This window comes from Anser brachyrhynchus (genome assembly GCF_964034855.1).
Source record: "Anser brachyrhynchus genome assembly, chromosome: 1".
In the NCBI taxonomy this organism is placed as follows: Eukaryota; Metazoa; Chordata; class Aves; order Anseriformes; family Anatidae; genus Anser; species Anser brachyrhynchus.
This window is the reverse complement of record NC_137694.1, coordinates 119,855,637-119,872,507: the sequence shown is the minus strand read 5'-3', so window position 1 is coordinate 119,872,507 and position 16,871 is coordinate 119,855,637. Positions and strand designations below refer to the sequence as shown.

Sequence of the window (16,871 nt, the reverse complement as noted above, 5' to 3'; positions counted from 1 at the left end):
CGGAGGGCAGCTGATACTGAAGCAGTGGGAGCAGGCTGCAGAAGTAGATGATTACTGTGACTCATGAGGGTTTATCTTGCACAGTCAAAATGCTTCATAAAGATTGGAGAGTTGAGCTAAATCTGAGGCTTCCTGTGACTGCCGAGGCGAATAAAGGGTGTGCAGGGGAACAGAGCCACCTCCAGAAAGCCTTAAAAGGCACTGGAAGGTTGTCTTTAATGTTATATAGGTCTCAATGAGATGCAGTTCTTATCATGTTCCCGATTTAAAATAAAATAAAATTGTTGTTTATTAAAAAAAAAAAAACCTTTTCTCAAAAATAAATATAAAATGTCTTTTATTTTATTATTTTTAAGGTCTCTTTGCAAAGTTTGTGTTCTTAATCTGTAGCTTTCTTATAAGTAAAAAAGAAAAGGTTTTTAACTTCCTGAAGGTATCCTTTGGTTGGCTGTATATCCATAATTTAAAATAGGAGAAAAGGGTGCTGACTGTGGTGCTGTATTTTTTTTAGAGAAATTATTTAAATAGCTCTCAGCGCTAATCATGAGTTCAGTGATACATTTTAATTTGAAGTTGTCCTTCAGGGACAGATGTCTGATCCCCTTGCTATGTCTGGCAGGTACTGAGGAGTTACCTACCAGCGCTGCTCAAGTAACTCAGACAAAGCAGTGGGGAGAGCAAGAACGTGGGCTGACAGAGGACCTTCCCGGCATTTTCTTCCTGGTGAAGAAAATGTAAGGAGTTACTTCGTTAGAGCATCTCTGATGATGAATCAATCACACACACCACTTACGCCGTTAACAGATGTTCCTATTAAGTTTCTGTAGCTTAAGTGCACATAAACAATTCAGAGAAAAATAAAACTCTTTTGAATGGCTTTTTACACAGCTAACACTAATAGGATAATAACAGGGCAGGGCAGATTTAGAAACAATGCACAATGAAAAAGTTGAGGACCCTCCAGAAATGCCATCTGAGTGGCAAAGAGCCTGAACAATTTCAGGCTTTTCTGTCCATGCAACCCTGCACCAAGGAAAAGTTAAAAATCCTAAACTGAAGGGAAATGTGGTAATAATGTTTTTCATTCTCTTGCAAGAAATGAAAAACAATGCAGAACTGTAATGAGTAAACGCTAGACAATATACAAAGATAATTCATGTGAGTCATCTCTGCGGGCAAGGAAAGCTGCTGATCAGATACTGCCCTGCGAGCCCTCGGTGATACTGAAACACCTGGCTGCTCTCTGCTCACCTCGAGCTTCTGGAGAGTCCTCCTGAAGCTTCTTCTGTGGCTCCTGTTTTCGGATGAAATAACACGAACTGGATCTCCTCCCAATAACCAAAAAATGCATGCAGCCAGCACAGCCAAACGTGGGAGTCCCGGAGCACAGGACCGCTGCCAACTGCCCTGCTCCCAGTGGCTGTGTCTACTTCCTATACGCAGACATCAAAACACCATTTCTCAGGTCAAAGGACTAACTTGCTTTAGCAGCCCTGCGATTAGGGATTTGTTTTTCAAAGGTAATTTTCTTGCAAAGATTGAGGCCCCTGGCAACTGGGGAAACAGGCTGACAAATGAGAGATGCATTCCTTGTGGCACTCATGCAGAGCAATGGCACTTTGTCACCAGGACTTTCCTTAACTTCACAACGGCAACGTCAAGTAAAATTTAACTAATTTCTTTATAACAAAGATTAATTCTTGAGAAAATCCCCACAGGATCAGGCTGCCACTTAGTTACCTTTTGAAGCTCAATAATAATGGAGTAGACTATATCGCAGCATTGTTTCTGGGAGCACTGTTAATTTTTCCAGTTTCTGAATACTCAGATCTTTATTTCCGATAAAGTGGTAACACAGCTGGACAAAAATTGAAAGCAGCTATTGCCTCTGATAAAACTGTTCAAAGACAGATAATGTTAATCTTTTCCTCCTGATTTCCGTTGTTTGGGTGGAAATATTCCCCCCGCCATGACTCATCAGCGCTGATCATCCTAAGCACTTACGGTGCCTTCAAGGACTCGGCAGTGACTTTTGCAGAACACAGGGTGAGCACTATGCCCCCCTAAGTGAGACCAAGCGCTGCCGTGCAGAGCCTTCAGCAAATGGCAGGACAGGGGCAGTGCTGCTGGCTGAAGCGGTCTGGGACATAATTCTGAGTTAAATATTTGTAGCGGCAGCAATGCTGATTTTGCTTAAACCCGAAAATGGCATGGCTAGTCATTAGAGGAGGAAACCTCGTTCCTCTTCATGTCATTAGCTCAAGACACTCTGGCTCTATCTACCCAAGTTTTATTGCACGTATTTCCCGGTGCTGTTACCATCTGCCCGGTCCCGCAGACCGCAGCAAGAGGGAGGACGTGGTGACAAGAGCTCACTCTTTAATGCTCTTCCTCGGTCTTGTCTGGAGGTACTCAGGGGAGGATGACAAGCGTGGGAGATTTGCTCGGTCCCTTTCCCAACTGGAATCAAAATTAGTGCATAGTTTTCTTGTCTACTTTTCTATTGACAAAGCATAGATGCACTTGGAAGACAGCAAGCACAAACAATGGACCTACACGCAGGCAGAAACACTCCTTAGAGGAATCTGCTCATGCTTTTTTTTTGAATTGTTTCACAGTGAGGGCTCTCTCCCGGGGCCTGTCAGTGTGCACACCCTGTTTTGAACGTGGAGCTGTTTTGCTCCCGTTTTCTTCCGCGCCGAGGTCTGGTAGAAGCTGTCATGGGGAGCTGCATGGAGGCTGTGCTGGCCACTGCTGTTGTTTGCCAGCGTGCAACCCCAGGAAGATGTGCATGTTCTGCGAGGACTTGGGTCATGCAGCAGGGCTGGTCTGCTTGTCACCTGGCAGGGGTTATGGGCAGGTGGCTTTGGGCAGGGTCTCCAGCTCATGCACAAAAAGATGTGGTATGCAGAGGGACAGGCTTTGTGATCCAGAGGAGAAGGGGAGTGCTTCCAGGCACCTGGTACCTGCCAGGTGCTCAGAAATGTGAGAAAATGGAAGCTATGGAAAAACGCAGTTGTTCTGTATGTGCATGCACATTTCTATGCATTACGTGAGGTGAGAACAGGAGTGCCGTGCCGTTCAAAGCAGCTTCGTGCCTGCCGTTCAAAGCAGCTTCGTGCCTGCTTACCTCAGCAGCCCTATTTCTGCTTCAGGACTGCCCCAGGACTGGGCTCCTGCTGAGTGTGAGCAGTTGTGTGGCCGGAGCCAGGCTCCAGAGGCACTCCACTCCTGGGATTGCTCCTAGATGGCGGGTCTGCACCGCAGGGCCACGCCGAGCTGCCCGGAGCCAGAGGAAGGTGTCAGGGGTCTGTGCGTCCCAACCCGGGTAGCACCTGTGCGGTCACCATGCATCATGCCAGAGGGAGCTGCATGTTGCCCACCGGCCACGTCATTAGGCCCACCCTTGCTGTTGGAATACCTTTTCCATAGTTCGGTCTCCTGTTTTCAGCACGTGGTCGCCTTCTCTTTGGTGGGGAGCCACCCTGGCTGCCTGCTGCTGCTCGTGAGGATGGAGCAGCGTATGTGGTGGATGGAGGCTCTTGTTCCTCTGGGACTCGCCTGCAAGTTACCAGGGGTGGTGATCCCAGTGGGGAATATTCCGACAGCGATTACCACTGCAGGCACACTTTGTCTTTTTCTTGCTTACTCATGATGCATCACCAAAGTTAAAAAGTAAACCAGAGAGCGGATCGTTATGCCGGGCATCAGCAGCTCAATATTTTTGAAATACAGCTTCGGAGCTTAATATTTACAAACTTTGCTTTACAACGTTCAGTGGTATTCATGTGTTTGGTAATTGCTATGTTGCATGTTTTATGTGTATTCTTTATCCCATAGGCAGTTCCTGAACTGAGTTTATTTTATTTTATTTTGTTTTCTTCCTGATTGATCAGGACCAGTAAGTAATCTTTAGAAAATTTGTTTGTTCTGTTTGTTCCTGTCTTCTTCCTAAATGTGTTTGATGAGTGGGTGATTTGTTTGTGCTGTCATTACAAAAACCATATGTTAATGTGGTCTTATGGAGGAGTGTTTTTATTATTTTAAGAGTTCAGCTAAGGATGTTTCCAAAGGAGTCATAATTGCTCTTCTAAGTACAAAGGCTGAACAATGACTGGCTTACAAATAATGCCAAAAATCTGTTCAGCTCAGTCTAATTATTTCAAAGACTAAAATCTGTTTCTCAGAAATGTCTTCTTTCCACAGTCTGAACTCCTTAACGCACTAAGAAATTATGTTTATTCAGGTTCTCTATGGATTTACATTCCAAGTGCCCTGAGACTAGGTAAAGTATCTGCTTTTTCATGTATGCATTTTTTCAATGTATGCAAAAACCTCAAGGCTGCCTCTCTATTCATGTGAAAGGCATTGTGCCATGGCATAGCTTAGGACTGATCTTGCAAGGACATTGGTGAGCTTCCTTTGGGAATAGCCTGGCAGAAGTGCCACAGCCAGCGTGGCCAAATTGCTGATATTTGTGGCATCCATCAGGAGAGGAACCAGCAACTTTTGAAGCAGACCGGGATTTTCACAGGTGGGCCCTCTGGCTCCTGTGTGTTAGGGGCTAGGACCAAGCTGCCAGCCCAGTGACACATCTAGGTGACGATATTGGGTGAAAAGGATTGGTTATAAGTCAACTTGTAGCACATCTTTTGTGTTGTGATGGGCCTAGTGTCAGAACCCATGCCCTGGAGTGTGCTGGAGGCTTTCCTTGTCCTCCCCTTGGCAGTCGAACCTTGGGGGAGCTTTCTGCTTGGGTAGACTGGCAGCTGTGCTGGTGCTGGCTGGTCAATGTTCATGGAAACACTGACCTTGTGAGGTCGTTTGGCATTGCAGGTGAGCAAGAGACAACCGCTGCAGATTTAGTCAGGGATGACATCAATTTTTGCCATGAATACAAGAGACCCAGTGACGTCTGGGATCTGGATGTGATGTAAGGAAAGTACTGTGAGTGTAGTGGTGGTAGTATCAGTCCCTAAAATGGCTGGTCCCTAAGGGACTGAATATAGGCTGGCAAAAGAAGAGTAGCATGTGATAGAGATTCTGCAATGTATTTTGTATATAAAATATTAGGTAGGGACTATTATTCTGTGCTACAGAGTTAAAGAAAATGAAAAGAGGAAAATAGCTGTGCACCTGGCCAAGACCTTGAAAAGGACAGACTTTTCAGAATAATTTTCAGAAAAACAATCCCAAACTCCCAGTTGCAAAGCCTCCTACACAGCCTTTGCAAAGAACCGCTCAGAGGAGAACTTCAAACAAAGGAGTGCAATATCATGGCAACATTTTGTGAGATCAATATTGCAGATAAATGCTACACATTCGTAAGTACATGTCAGCCAAAATAAGTTACTAATGAAGCTGCTTTCTTGTGCATTGCATTGAGAAATGAACAGGGGGGAAAAAAGTAGAAAATATTAATTCTTCAGTGAGAGGCAACATGTTGTACAAGTGTCATACACTTGTATGACAACATGTACAAGTGACATACCAATGCAGTTTGAAAGCATGTGTATATATATATAATTTATATTTTACATAAACAGTGTATAAAATAAATGGCATTAGGTTATAAATATTACCGAAAATAAATTCATATCAATTTCTATTTTGTGTGTCTGTCTGTGTTCATACGTATGTAATACCAAATCTATATTATTAGATTATTGGTGATTTCTACATGCTTCAGCAAGATGATAAAGGAAGTTGATAAGATGACGAAAGACCCAGCCTGGTAGTTGGGTTCAGGTCTTGTTTTGTCTTAGGCCTCCTACATCTTCGTAGGTGAAGGTCTCTATGCCCCATCTGCAACACATCTCACAAAGAATTTGGGAGGATAAATAATTTAAAGAATGAAAAGCTCAAATCTGTACTGGGCAGGGCTAGCCAGATATCTTAGGTGAACAAAATAATAATGGGCATTTTTTTCTGAAGGATTACTTTGTAGGATTTCCTGCTCTATGCTTCCTGGCCTTCGGAAATGTCTTTTGCTGATTATTGACTTTTGGGATATCTCATGATCTTAGCATGGGGTTTGGAAGTCCATGCGAAACAATAGGTCTGTTATGGATGCTGACTGAGGAAAAAGGAAGTTGTATTCCTGGTTTTGCATTGGTTTTCATCCAGGTTTGTAACCGTGAAGTGCAGTAGACTTAAAAAATGTATTAGGCCGCATTGGCGTGTTCTGACACCAGCACCACAGGACACTGCAGACATCTAACGAGGAACAGATTTGCAGAATCACAGAATAGCTGAGGTTGGCAGGGACCCCTGGAGGCCACCTGCTCCAAGCCCTGCCCAAGCAGGGCCACCCAGCGCAGGCTGCCCAGGGCCGTGCCCAGGCGGCTTTTGGAGATCCCCAAGGAGGAGCCCCCACAGCTCTCTGGGCAGCCTGTGCCAGTGTTTGGTAGTTTCCAAAGGCTGGATTCCTTGTGCCACCGGGGAGAGGAGGCAGGGAGCCCAGGACACCACTTCCCACCACCGTGCTTTTGGCAGGGGCCAGCCTGCGTGGTGCCTGCCTTCGGGAGCAGCAGCTTGGTCCCAGCCATCTTGGTCCCCCACAAATGCTGCGGTTTGCATTGCCACACCGTCAGCAGCTCACTGAAGGGATTGGAGCACAAAAGAAGATGTATCAAGAAGAGACAAATGCATTTGTGTGCATTGCATTTGCAGTCCCCGGGAAGTGCCTGGCAAGGCCCCTCAGGCTGTGGTGTGAGCAGACCCCCAGCAGGGCCAGGCCCACGCTGCCTCTGCTCCGGGCCTGCAGCAAAACAACGCCTTCACAACCTGAGCTCTGCCACATACTTTGCCAGGCTCACAACTCAAAACCAACCCAAATTAGGTTTGGGAATTTTGGGGAGGACCAGGGAGTTTTGCTGTGGACCAAAAAGAGACCAGATTTTCATTTGTTTCTTGCCTCTTTCTGTGCAAGCTCCCTATTTCTGCCCCTTCCTTGCTCAGCTTAGTATAACACACTTACATGGCCAACTTTTGCTGCCCAAAATACTGAAAGTGACTTTAATGTTGTTGTCCATCTTTGTTAATCAGACCAAAGGACAGAAAGCTCTTCCTCAGGTGGCTGTGTCATAGTAAAAATGCTAGCAACTTAAAAAAATAAAATACAAAATAAAGCGATGCTAAGCTTGTTACAAGATATTCTCGTGTTGAATATTCCCAATGTTTTCCTTTTGGGTTGAACTCGTAAGAGCAGCCAATTGGAGACGTGGCCGAGTGTTGTTAGTCTGAAGCACAGGATCACTCCTGTAAAAAAATGATGTTGTATTTGCTGCAGACTATGTTTCTAGCATGATCAGTGGGAAAGGAGGCATTGTGACACTTCTTGTATAAAGCTCTCCCCGTGTCTGCTATGTGACACCGTGTGCCATTATTGATGGAAACCAGCAAGATGGACAAGATGGTGGCCTCCCCAGAGCTGAATCGCAGCTAAACGCTAGGGAAAATCTCTGTTCTGGCTCCTAGACAGAAACCTACCCACTAGTTTTCTTTGGAAAGAACAAGAATTCAAAAGTTGGTTTGGCCTGAAAATTGTTCTGAGTACCCTAAAGGCAACAGGAAGGTGATTCTGCAAAGCCACAAGAAGAAAGTATTTTAATTCACAGATCATTTCCCTGATTTAAAATGTTAATTTTTATCTAACATTTTCCTTATTCCAAAACCACATTAAGTTTCAAGTTGCATTTCCTCTGAAACCAGAAAGCGATCGTACTGCAATGCAATAAGAGGAACTAAAAATACATTTTAATATTTTTCCTTTTTGTGCCTTTCCCTGCCTCCCCAGATGTCTGAGGAGCAAAACAGGATGCTACTGTTGCAAGAATTTGGGGGGAGAAGCAAATGGTGCAAGACGCCATCAGGGAGTCAGTACATTTGGCATAGGCAGGGTATTTCAGAAGAACTTCTTAGCTAGGGCTGCACGCAGATGGGTTGTGGCTCTGGTGAAATAGTTGGCAGGTGCCTCTGTATTTAACCGAGCTAACCGAACAAGGAACAGATAGAGCCCTCTAACTGTGCTTAGTCTATGCAGTTACTTATCTTGCACCAAGCAGATTGAGAAACCCTGAAGAAAATACATGCCCATGGTCCGTGTTACAGAGATTTTGCTAGGGATTCTTTGCTAGGGAAGCTATCGAGAGACTAAGCGATGGCTTCACAAGCTGCTTGTCAGGAAGGATAACTCTGGGGTAATCTGTATCTGAGATTCTGCCTCCGTGTCACCAGCAATAAGATAATATCCATCTGTCCCTGTAGGATCTGCTTCTAAGGAAAGGAGAGAAAAGCAAGTTTCTCTTTAGCTCAAGAACAGCAGAAATACCATTAGGTATCCGGAAGTATGCACACAAGGTTTACAAGATCTGCTAATATTCTGACACAAAACGTTCCTACAGCTTGCAGTGTCACACCAATATGCGCAGGGGAGGCAGGAGGCACCATCACACCACCATCTTAGCGCTGGTCCATCCTTTGCAAAGTCGCGTGTGGCTGCGGATTGTGCAGAGCAGGAGACAGGGCCTGCTATCGGCAGGATCCAGTCACTGCCCTGTAATGGATTTTTATTAGCTTATAATGAAATGTGAGGAATTAATCACAGCTCAATTACATTTTTAAGTAGACTGCTGTACTTTAATGGGTGCGTGCATGTTTGCCTGCTTTTAATTATCCAGTGAATGCAAAGTTAGGGTGCTACGACCTAAGAATCCAGCTTGGTCCACCCATGAGCTTGTCCCCAGCACAGAGGTGGGCTGGGACAGTGAACGAAGCAGAGCAGGAGGATGCGGACATGCTCCTGGCTGACAAACACAAGGGGCCATAAGACGGGATGAGCAGCTGAGCCCCATTCTCCCTCCTTGCTTTTTGCTCCCAGGTCTCTCTTTCTCAGCCACCATGCTTGTTCCCGGTGAGCAGGGGTCCTTCTTCCACACTTTTGTGATGGGATGGGCGATACAGGGCTTCGTCCTTGCCACCTGGGCTGTGGGTTCAGACGTCTCTGTCTTCTCCACTCTTCTTCAGATCACTCAGGTTTATCTCTTTTTTTTTTTTAATCTGTGTCTGTAGTACTGGATAGCCCAGTTTATTTTGGCCTTGCCTACCGGGAATGTCAAATAAGGATAAAATTAAACTGTGGGTAGACAAAACATAATGATGTTTCTACAGTGAAATATGATACGTATTAAAATCAACTCATTCATTAGTGCTCTCATTGTGAACTTATTAAATGCTCTCAGTTAACATAAATCTTTTAAGAATTCCTAGTTTAATGTCTAGTGCTGCAAACAGCTGCTTTCTGTTTACAAAATAAATGGAGTCTTTCATAGTATAAAAAAAAAGAGATAAGAATTTTTATTTCTTTCCAACATAGTCCATAAAAAATAGTCCTTTGGTGCTTTACAAACACATACCACTAACTGCATTCGCTGAAGGGCAGCCATGCACAAACATTGTCTTAACGTACAGTATCATGCTTTTTCACTTCTGTATGTTAATTTATTATGCTGACTTCCCAAGAAGTTGAATAGTATTTTAAAAATCTCTTTAAATTCTTAACTCATACTGAAATTCCTGTGCAGTGCTGAGGTCTGCACCTAGCACTTGACTGGTGAAAAATGCTCAGGCAAAAACAATATTGAAATAAGGAATGAAAGCACACCGGTGAACTTCACAGAGAAGCAAAGGGTTATTATTTCACGTGGGGGATTATGTAGATGTAGGTAAAACACACAAATGGTTCCCAAGCAAGGGTCTGCTCAAAACAGCTGACAGATTTAATCACAGTTTGAACAGACTGCAGATTGTCCATCGTGGTCATGTCAACAGAGGTCTGCTGTGTGGAAATGGGAGGGTGTGAACACCCCATCTCAGAAGGTCCTTCCATGGCCCCGAAGTCCTCTGTTCTTCCTTTGACTGTAGCAGATAACCCAAGCGCTTAGGGTAAGGCGCCCCAAACACACACGTGCATATTTCTGTGAGGTTCTTTCCTTAAACACTGATTACCACATCTGCTCAGACCCCTCTTACTCACCCTTTCCTGTGCCACTTGTTGAGGGGCTGGTATGATTATCAGGTGGGTTGCTCTCCCTTCCGCATCTCACAGCCTGTAGAAGTGCACCTCTACCCCTTTCGGGTTCAGTTCTGCTCACCCAGTTGCTTCCAAATTTGCCCAGAAACTTCCGTTCTTTAAGAACATAGTCAAATTAGAAAGACAAATTGCTTCTGCTCTTCAGGTAAGAAAAAATAAAAATAAAAAATAAAAAATGGGCAGCAAAGTAGAGCAGAAGAACAAGAAAGGGAATATGACAGGGAACATGATGCAATCCAGGAGGCAAGATCGCTCAAGGGCTTCTGCTGGGCCACCATAAAGGTGCACATGGAAAGATGACTGGTCCTTTACGTGTACTGGCACAAAATAAATCAGGAGAAAGGCAAAAAGCTATAGCCAACTGCACTGAGCTGGAAGATTTTTGCAGTTTCGTATTCATTATTATAAAAGATATGTAGTTGTTTTCCTAAAAACAGGAAAAAGTGCATTGGAAATTACTACAAAGCACTCTCAATTACTTGAGTATAAATAAAGGAAAATTATGGTCTATGTTTTATTGCAAATGCATCATATGTTTTATTGCTAATGCGTCATACCTTGTGCTAAGTTTTGTAATTACATTGCTGTTATATCAACTAAGTAGGATTTTGGAAGCATGAATGAGGGAAGATCTCATCCACTGTGACAAATTAAACCACCGTAAGCAAATATTGTGAAATCCAAAAAGTGTATTTATACCACATGTAAAATTGAGCCAGTCTGCTTTTTATGATGGCAGCCAAAGAAAAGTATAAATAAGTGTAAAATCTTTTAGAAGATGGGGTAATAATTCCTGATTACACTATAGTTAGGCTGTTTATGTCTAAAGTACAGTTCCACAAGGTCTTAAGCCATGCTTTATAGCAGCTTTTGATTGATCTTGGTACTGTAAAACATGATGGTTTCTAAGTTACAAAACACTGTATTTTTTCGATGTTAACTTCCATATATTTTTATTTGGGGAAGAAACTTTTTTTTTTTTTTTAACCCCGACACTGTGGACATTATATCAATTTCTTTCACAGTGATCCTGGAGTAACCTCTCCACTAATGGCAACTGAATTAAGAGCATCAAGGCAAAACATTGTTCACCCACAACCTCCCCTCAGACAAACGGATCAATAATCCAGAGATGTTTGGCTTTATCGTAACTCCCCATGTAAAGTAACTACATTATGCTTGATGTAAAAATAAGACGACTAATCCTGACTTTTGTACAAAGCAGATGTTTGCTAAACCCAGCTTCAACTTGCTGCCAATGAAAATGTGATCTGGAAAGGTCTGTGATTTTTTAGGACAATTCATCACAGGGACTAGGCACCTCCTGAAGCAATACATTATCGACTCCTGATTTGGAAGAGTTAATTCACTGTGCTGCCAACTGATGTGAAATGGAGGAATTGCAGGGAAAGGAAGTTTCAGCTTTGATATGAAAAAATGAGCAGAATGAAACTGGGACATCAAAAGGGAGCTTTTTATAGAAAACACACTATAAAGCCGAAATTCTGCTCCAGTCACCCTGTTCACTCCCAGCAGAAATATTAATTTATGACAAGGTTTGTGTGCTTCTTGGTCCCTTCTTACAACAGGGTAAACTCAGACTGAGCTACCTGCTTCCACATCATCAAAACTATGTACAACGTTATCTTGACCCTTGACATTTGCTTTCCTTCTAGTGAATCCTCGACATGTAACTTTAAACAAAGGTATATCAATATCCTAAAGACCCCAAATTAATAAACAGAATGTAGTTTTGATTGGGACAATGCCTAATTAAATGGGCTACCACTTCTTCCTGTAGGTAGAGGGGTAAGCTCAGTCTCCAGAGAACTCTTTCCTATAGATTTGGATTTCCAGAGATTCAAAATTTTCTGGGCAGCCTTTCCATATGTGCAAACTTGAAGCTGAACTCAAATAGATGGCAGAACTGAAAAACAAGACAGACACAGTAACTCAAAATGATTTATGGCAATTTAATTTAAGTATCTCGGAAAATTTACTCTTTCCGATTTATTCCAAAATAAATGCATGACTCATTCATAATCTTCATTTTCATGTAGCATAGAATACTTTGGGATTGCTTTGTCAAATCCTTTGTCAGAGGATTTTACCTATGATAGGGTCAAATTTTGGAGTCCCTTGCATGCATGTATGTGCAGTTTCAACTTCCTGGATGTGGAAGAATTTACATGCTGAAAACCTATTTTATTAGTTATCCTACCACATCCAACCAATACAGAATTAATCACCAATTTTTCCCTGTCTTTCCCTATCTAGTTTTAAATGTTCAAAGCAGTGATTTATACTGCTGGATGGGTATGAGAAACCAAATGTTTGCTAATATTTAACCTCAATTTTAGTGTCAATAAAAACAAGAAGTTTTTATACTTTTAAATTTGATCTACTTTCTTTAGTTTTATTTAATAAATTTAAATTGCACTGTAGTTCAGATTGCATAACAATCCTGAGTATTCAAACCTGTTTTAGAAGAACACAAAAGCATCTGTTAAATTTAGGGGCTGGCATAACCAGGAAGAACAATAAACATGGCCAACATTCCCTTTTTTTTTTTGTGACAATTATTATCTCTGAAGCTGTAAACACATAAAGCCAAGCCTTGGGATCCCAACCTTAGGAAGCTTTAAAACTCTACTCAAGACACTGTTAACCAAAGATTTTTTTTTTATTTTTTTACATCTTGTTCTTTAAATGATAACTTTTAATCTCCATGTGAATTTTCTGCTCGTTCATAAATCCTCTTAATATTTCTTCTGCTATTGAGATGGAACTAAAATTAGGATTTCAAATGTGATTGCAAAAGTCTTGCGAAAAGGAGATAATGCGTACTGGTCTCTTAGGCAGCATCTCTGCTTTTCAAAACTGCATTGGTCTTTCGCTGTGTACACTTGCTTGACACTGCTCCTAGGTTTCATTCAGCGTTTTGTCTCTCCGCTGGGACAGCTTTGTGCTTCATCACATTGCCTTAGCAGCACAAGGTCGCACCTGGCCAACACTACTGTCATTTGTTGTTTTCAATCCTGCGTTTGCTTTATCGCATTCCTCTCTGGTGTTTGCATGTTAGAATTCATGCTCACTAATAATAATCAGCTTCCTTCCTTCTTTTCTACACGACTTCCCAAGACAACAGGTAGGACAGAACCATGCTCCGCATCCCCCAGTGCTCCTCCCAGCCTGAGGCATCCACCATCACCTTGTGCTTCAGGCAGCGCCGTCACTGCTGGCAACCAGAGCTGATCAATGCAGAACCGACCCACGCATTGCCTAATGTTCCACCCGGTTATGTTTTGTTTGCCATGTTTGCTTCATTGACTAATCCCGTGATTCTCTGTTCAGTACCGAGATTTACTGAGGGTAGGCTTACAGGTTTACTGAGTTTATTCGAGCATTTTTTCTCCTTTTGAAATAAGTGTAAAATTAGCAATGAAAGGATGCATAGCTGGGAATTCAAAATTGCACGCAAAACTATTTATCAATTAAACTTAATATGCATGACTTAAACAAAGTCCGCAGGAAGAAACTAGGAAGACAATCTGACTTAAAAACAGCAGCAAAACAAATCTCAACTACAAAAAGAACTTAGACAGAAAAGTAATTGGGTGTTCTGTACATCTATTGTAAGGAGAAACACCAAGGAGCATGTCGGTGCAATAGGAAGAGAACAATAAAGAAGTTATTAAAATTCTTGAAATAAAGAATTTCCAGGAGCGTCAGAATCTGGAGTCTGGCCTTCACCCTACAGCATCTGCGTTTTATCACTTAGTTGAGATAGCAGAAAGAACTTTTTTAATTAAATAAGCTGTACGCATTTGGAACCATTATTATTTTATGTTTTGCTGGAAGTAACAAGACGGATTGGAACTGAAGAAAGCAAATTCAGGATGTAAAGTTGAGATATTTGCATGACTACTTTGACTCACAGGAACATCAGGGAAATAAAACCAGCTTTTTTTTTCCCCCATTTGCCACACCAGGAAGCTACTCACCTCTTACACAGTTCATTATTTTTTTTTCTTTTTTTTTTTCTGATTCGGTATTTATTGATTTCACAAAAATAGACAAGGTGTAAAAAATTACAAGACACTTGAACAGAGATCTGAGACTATTTTACTAGATATAGTAGCAAAAGAACAAGAAATAATTTTATATACTATAAGCATTTAATAAATTAGCAGGCCTGACAACAACAAAAAATGGATCAAAAAAGAATCTCAATCTTTGACAAAGTAATAATAAAAATGCTTGAGGGTTTTAAATTATTTTTGTGTGCTGTATTTTATGATGAATTCTTGGCCTGTTGATGATCTTCAACTCTACTTGAAAGCCTGCGCACTGCAATGCTTACTTAAATAGCCATTCATCTGGATATAAACTATATCTAACTCGTTTCTAGTTTTCTTCCTATGTCCTGCTCAGCCTTTTATATTTTGAACATGATTTTTAGCATCTTCCAGTTGCATTTATATCGGAAAACTGTAATGATGTGCCGTTACATCTTCTCCGCAAGACTCAGCTCGTTTGTTTGGTTTTCATGAAATAAAACACCTTAGCAGTACTGCATTTTGTGTTCTCGGTTCTTATCATATTGAATTTAAATATCTTGTGGTTGTTGACTCACAGCTTGGAATCTATGCTAAGTGAACAATAACTGACACTGTTTGCCCTAGCAGTTATCACAAGATGAATCCTTTTTTTTTCTTTTTTCTTTTCTGCAGATCTCTTCAGGCGGATCAGCAAGCTGATCTTCCTTTCTACATGGCCACGATTGCTAGGCCAGCATGAAAGATGCTATGAGTGCACCGGTGGAAGCAAGAACATGACTTCCTCTTTTGGCAACAGCAGAGTTTTAGATCAGCTTCAGCAGGCAGCAGTTCCCCTGTCCTCTGGCAGCTGATCCCTGATCCACTGAAGTTAATGGAAAATGTTTCACTGATTTCAATACAACCACAATCCTTCTCTGATCCAAACACGATTAATATGGGAAAAATATTGCAAACAGTTGAAAGACAAATGTACAAAATAACACGTAAGCTTCGACGTATCACTTCGATGCAAAGACAGGTCACTGATAAAATACTTAACCTCTCAATATATCTATTTGGAAAAAAGCAACAGCAACATCTGAATTTGGGAAGTTCCATGTGTGTGCAGACTCTACAACTGGCTGAGCTGAGATATAGCAATGAAACCTTGTTTTATCATTTTGTTTTCATTGTATGGATAGAGAATACTTCTAAATAACTGGTTTCTGTACATCACATTACATTTCATCATGTCACAAATGTACAGTCCCCAAATATTTTTGTTTACAAGTTGCCACATGGATAAGCCAACTGTCATGTTGTTTAGATACTAATTTCTGGCATGTGCTTCGTCAGACACAAAAATCTGATTTATGAAATGCGAGACTGCAACTTGTCAGGTTTTCTTCAGTACATACAAAAATAACTGACTGCAAATAAATCGTGAGTACATCCACAATACATTTCAAAAAGCTGAAACTACTCATTTTTAAAATTGGTTATGATTTTGTGAAAAAGTGTCATTTTTTTTTTAGTTGAAATGGGCTCAAATTACTTAGGATTATAATTCGTACTGAACATTTTAATATGCTGGATGCTATAGTGACCAAAAAAAAAAGGATTGATAACGTAAGTCTGACGCTGTAAGATTGTGAGTGAAAAACCCTAATGAGGAGATAGAGAGAGGAAGGCTAAAGGCTATGGCTCTTCAGTCTGGTAACTCAGATACCATATGCACATCTTGTCAACTCAGATGAAGCATTTTAAAACATTTTAAGAATGGTCTAGAGACCATAACTTGTCCTCAATTGACCCTGGTATAGCTATGCCGATTTATATTAGAAATGGTAGATTTGCTTTTTAAAAGATACAAAGCCATTTTTATTCCATATGGAGTAACTGTAAACCCTTTAAATATTTTTCCAAGTTAAAAGTTTCCATGAAAAAATATCAGAACTTTTTTTTCCTCCTTTTCTTCTATTTTCTCCTACCCTTTCCTTTCTTCCTTTGACCATCAGTCTTTGATTTCCCCCCATTCTGTTTTGCCTTAGAAAAAGAAGAAATAGAGAAGAACATATAAAGAGGATGAATATGGTACGTTTTTCTTTTTTTTTTCTTTTTTTTTTTTTTTTTTGTCTCACTGAAGATAAACGAAAACAATAAGACAAGGAAGTTCCACAATAATTTGTTAGGGTGCCTTTCCACTAAAAATGACAAAAGAATAACAGGTCGATGTAGGTGTGGTAAGGTGTAACACTCCAAGCTCACGCCTTACACATTTTGTTTTGTAATTTCTAACAAGTGACTCAGGACTCATGAAGCTCAGAGTAAATTTCATCAACTGAATCTAATAGCTCGGCTTATCTGAAAAGGGAAGACATTTCATGCGTCAGGAAGAGCACTGAAAAAAAAAGATTTTGGTAGAAGAAGATTAATGGGGCATTGCTACTGGCATTAACCATCAAGGGAAAGTTGAGTTCCAGTGAGACTTGGTTGACTCATCAGACAGGGGCAGAGCTAAGACGAGCCTGAAAGCTGAGCCCGCCGACGTTACAAGCACCTCTCTTCAAGTGCTGAATAATCTTTAAAGTTGCAAGCCTTCCTGTGTGGCCCGGTCTTGCTTATTCTTGCAAAATCAAAGCTTTTATCATCATCATTGCCAGCAGTAGCAACAATTACAGTAACAAATTTGCTAATTGTTAATGACATGATAAGAAGCGTACAAAAAATTACTTTAT

The 16,871-nt window shown here is 41.4% G+C and overlaps 1 long non-coding RNA gene across 1 annotated transcript; it reads right to left on the bottom strand.

The window, feature by feature from the left end:
* On the bottom strand, window positions 1-1,382 carry LOC308193992. Its single transcript, XR_013950155.1, has 3 exons — window positions 1,252-1,382; window positions 639-720; window positions 1-35 (listed from the first exon to the last, which is right to left on the bottom strand). It is a non-coding gene; the product is annotated as an uncharacterized lncRNA (long non-coding RNA).
* Between the last annotated feature and the right edge of the window lie 15,489 nt (window positions 1,383-16,871).